This window comes from Silurus aristotelis (genome assembly GCF_946808225.1).
Source record: "Silurus aristotelis genome assembly, chromosome: 19".
Classification (NCBI taxonomy): Eukaryota; Metazoa; Chordata; class Actinopteri; order Siluriformes; family Siluridae; genus Silurus; species Silurus aristotelis.
This window is the reverse complement of record NC_139592.1, coordinates 2001195-2006454: the sequence shown is the minus strand read 5'-3', so window position 1 is coordinate 2006454 and position 5260 is coordinate 2001195.

Sequence of the window (5260 nt, the reverse complement as noted above, 5' to 3'; positions counted from 1 at the left end):
CCACTCATTATGTCCAGCATCGTTTGTTTTTCTGTCTTTTTTGCACCCATCCATCCATTCATCCATCCATTCATTCATTCATCCATCCATCCATTCATTCATTCATTCATTCATTCATCCATTCATTCATTTATTCATTCATCCATCCATTCATCCATTCATTCATTTATTCATTCATCCATCCATTCATTCATTCATTTATTCATCCATCCATCCATTCATTCATTTATCCATTCATTCATTCATCCATCCATCCATTCATTCATTCATCCATCCATTCATTCATTCATCCATCCATTCATTCATTCATCCATTCATTCATCCATCCATTCATTCATTCATCCATCCATTTATTCATCCATTCATTCATCCATCCATTCATCCATTCATCCATTTATTCATTCATCCATCCATCCATCCATTCATTAATCCATTCATTCATTCATCCATTCATTCATCCATCCATTCATCCATCCATTCATTCATCCATCCATCCATCCATTCATTCATTCATTCATTCATTAATTCATCCATCCATCCATCCATTCATTAATTTATTCATTCATCCATCCATTCATTCATTCACTTAATTATATTTCATTCAGACCTTTTTGTCGTCTATCAGCATATCATTTTTTTTTTTACTGTCCTTTTTGGTTTTTGTATTTTTATTGTTTTTGTTTGTTTGTTTGTTTTGTATATTTGCATCTTTGCCTATATATATATATATATATATATATATATATATATATATATATATATATATATATATATATATATATATATATATATTTATATATTCAGTATTTATTTAAATATTAATTAATTTTATAAAATTGATCAAGACTTCATACCTCTATTATAAGTTACTATATAATATAATGTATAATATAAATAATACCATTTAAATATTTATTATTATTATTATTATTATTATTATTATTATTGTTATTATTATTTACTCCTCGACAGGGTACACCAGATATAAAAGGTCAGTGGTCTGTGATGATTATATGCTTTAACGTCGAGTCTCACATTATCAAGTCTTGTTATACATAAATTTACACACAGGAGCAGGACAATGACAGTTTATGGAAAAATTTACATTTATAGACATATGCTAATAAATTTTGCTTCTCAGAAGTATTTTAACATGCATGTATGTGATCTGGTTTAGTGTGTAGTGTGGTGTGCATGGGTGTGTGTATTTGTAGCCCATGGTGTGTGTGTGTGTGTGTGTGTGTGTGTGTGTGTGTGTGTGTGTGTGTGTGTGTGTGTGTGTATGTGTGTATATATCTACAGTATGTGTGTGTGTGTGATAATTATACAGATTTTCCTCTATAATGCGCTTTAGATTCGAGTAAATAAAAAGTGACTCTCTTGAAAGAAAGAGGAAAGTGAGAGTGTGGAGTTTCTGCAGTTTTGAGTCTGGTTTTTTTTTTAATTGTGGCCAAAATCAAACCGAAAAAATAAATAAATAAAAGCTCTTGGTGCTGACCGAAGAGCACGAGCTCCCCCTGTAGGTCAGACACAAAATCGTTGCTCTTCCAATAATTTCATATTAAGTAACATTTTTAACCATACACGCACACACACGCGCGCACACACACACACACACACACACACACACACACCCCTACCTTGGTCTGACTGAATGCCTGATTCTGATCAGCTGAAATGTGTTGAACAGTTCACTCAGTGTTCCAAATGAATGCACTACTTATAAAGTAAAAATTTGTATTTATATGGTGTTTACATTAACGGGTTGAGGCACAAGAGGAATTTTACAAGCTGAAGAACTTCAGAAACAAATTGGTTCATATAAATGTCATTCTATGGCACAATTGTTTCTCTGAGTATGATTTACAGTGGACAGAATTCTACAAGTCGTATATATAAAGTGTAATCAAAGTAAATGGAAAAATATATAAAGCTCTGTTACAGATTGTTCACTTTCATTTCTTTGGTTCAGACCGACAGCAAATCAATTTACATAAGTGCCTTCTGACATCTAACCCATGGCCCTTTCACAAAAACCCTCTTTGTAGTGCAAAAAGAAAAGACAAAATAAAGAAAAGTAGATGTCTTTTCCTGTTGTGTGTGCAGGAAGTTACAGCTCTACCTCTGCCATGTTAATCTGTATTCTATGTGACTCTCAGGACACGTCTCGGTCTCCGTAGTCATATTCACGTAATAATCTGTCACCAGATCTTCATCCTGGAATCCATGCCATGAAGATCTGAGGCTGTTCTAAAAATAAACACAGTTTGTATCCAGTATTCCCTGGTGGTCTAGTGGTTAGGATGCGGCGCTTCCACCGATGCGGCCCGGGTTCGATCCCTGGTAAGGGGAACCAACCCCAGCCTCCGGATAAATGGGGAGGGTTGTGTTAGAAGGGCATCCAGCATAAAAACATGTGCCAAATCAAACATGCGGAGGATTCACTGTGGCGCCCCCTAATGGGAGAAGCTGAAAGAAAGTATCCAGTATTCCTATGATGCAATAAACATTATGGTGTTCTTTATCTCATGTTTTCAACCAATACTGGTTAAACTTGTTAGATTCTGATGCATCAAAACCGCATGCTAATCCGTTGAGTGGAAGAACATTTCCACTTGAAAAGTGCACTACGCTACACAATTTCAAGTTTCCGCATATATATATATATATAAAACTACAGGAGCCGATAATGGCACATGCCATATATTGCACTCTTCATCTTCCTCCTGCGCAGGTAATTAACACAGCCGGATACCTGCGAAGGCGACGAGTGTTGACGGTGGCGTGAAATTAAAAGACGCGTAAAAGGCAGCGTATGGAATTTCCAGTCGCCATCGCTTCAAAGTCTCCATCCTGAGTAGAACTCCTCAAAAGATTTAGTACAGCTTGGCACAGTTCAAAGTAGGAAGAGTGTTTATAGATCGCAAAGCAACGGCTTCAAAGCTCAGCGCTTCTTCTGTTAAATTGTCACAGATGGTGAGTTTGTCTCCGACGCACTGACAGCATCTGTGCTTATTTTATCGTTATGTGTTGCTTTTTCGAGGCGACGCTGCTGCCAGGAACGGTTGCTAATCAAAAGTTTACTGGAGTAATTAGATTGTCCGATTATCAGCCAGTATTTCATCAACGATTCACACTTTTGAGGAGCTTTTTTTTGGGAGGGACTGAAGAAGACTTTAATAGACACTGGAACTGAAAGGAAAAAAAACTGCAGATGGCTGTTGATGTTCTTACTTTTGTCTTTATTCATTTTCGATGTTCATTTTCAAAAACACTGATTTTCATTTATATCACAGCACCAGATCTAGACTCCAGGTTCTGATTGGCCGGAAGGAGCTAATTCTTTTCTTTTATCCCCTGGTCAGTATGAATCCTGGATTGTGATTAGCTGAAAGGAGATCTAAATGAATTCACAGCTCATGTCTGCTACACTGACTCAGGACTACAGTTTGCATTTGATCATCACTGCACACCTCGACAACATTCAACTCTAATGAATGGACATTCGGTGCCATTCAGATGAGGGTGAGGTTCCCTCTTGAGTCTGGTTCCTCTCAAGGTTTCTTTCCTATGCCATCTCAGGGAGTTTTTTCTCTCCACAGTCGCCACCAGCTTGTTCATAAGGGAAAGATTTACAATTACAAAGAAAAACTTATTAACTCTTTATTACTTTATTATTATTTGCTTTATACGCAATACAAATAAAAATGAATTAAAACTGAATTGATTATAAACATCTGGAAACATTGTGACTTCTAGTTCCAGGTTCATCCATTGTAGACTTTTCCTAATGATCTAAATGAGCTCAATGGAGGAGCTTCACATGTGGTGGAAATTAAATTGTGAATTTTGATAAATCGGTTGAGGAACAAGATGTGTTTGATGGACCAGAGAAGAAAACGTTGCGGAAGAAAACCAGCAGCAGGAGTTAACGCCAGCAGCTTTATATTCGAGGTGGTATCAGAAAGGTTTAAAAGTAGTTTTGTAACACGCCAACAGATGGCGCACACTGTCACCGAGTTTCACACCCACCCTTCTCGCCAGAGTTGCTTCCTGTGGACTTTTCCCAAAGATGAAGATCAGGTTTATATATTAATGCTAAATTCAGTTAAAACTGTATGTTAATATATAAAAAAAAATTATAATCATTTTTTTATTCGCATTGATAGAAAGAGTCTCCAGTATCTGTCCTTTGCTTTATAATTATTTTCTGAGAACTTTATATGCTGGTTTCTCAACCATGATATTTTTTTCATTGTTTATTTTTGTTTATTCTTTGTTCATTCAAGAATGTAAAAAACAGAGAGTAATGAGGGAATGTTCATTTACTTTTTACCGAAAAGTTTGTGGACACCTGAGATTTTTCTGTGCTTCTATTCGAACATTCCATTTTCACATTTGCTCGTATTATAAGCTCCACTTTTCTGGGGAGATGTTCCACTCGATTTTGTGGAGATTTAGGTACTGATGAAGGTGAGGTGAGGAGTGTACACAGGCTTTGTCCTGCTGGAACAGGTTTGGGTCTCCTAGTTCAAGTGAAGGGAAAATTTCATGCTCCTGCATCTAAAGACGTCCGATACAAATGTGTGCTTTGAACTTTGTAGTAATCGTTTGAAGAAAAGCCAACGCCATGGTTGGGACAGTCAGTCAACTATATTTCTGAAAGTATTGGGTCACCTGACCTTTCCTGCTCTATGTGGTTCTTTTCCAAACTGTTACCACAAATCTGGAGGCACTCAATTGTACAGGACGTCTTTAGATGTGCTTTAATACAATTTTGCATTCATTTGAACTTGGAAAACCAAAACCTGTTCCAGCATGGCGATGCCCCTGTGCACAAAGTGAGCTCCTTGAAGATCTGGTTTACATGCTTTTGGAGAGGAAGATCTTCTGCTATAGAGCTCTGATCTCATCCCTACTAAACACCTTTGGGATGAATGTGAACACTGACTGCACCCCAGGTCTCCTCACCTACATCAGTACCTGCCTTTCATAATACCCTTGTGTCTGATGAACACAAATATCCATAAGCACACTCCAGATTCTAGTGGATCATCTTCCCAGAAGAGTGGAGGGAATTATAAAAGCAGTTTAGGACTAAATGTGGAATGTGATGCTCAAAAATCACATACCGTACTTATGACCAGGTGACCCAATACTTTTGGCAATATAGTGTGTGTGTGTGTGTGTGTGTGTGTGTGTGTGTGTGTGTGTGTGTGTGTGTGTGTGTGTGTGTGTGTGTGTGTATATACACATGCTA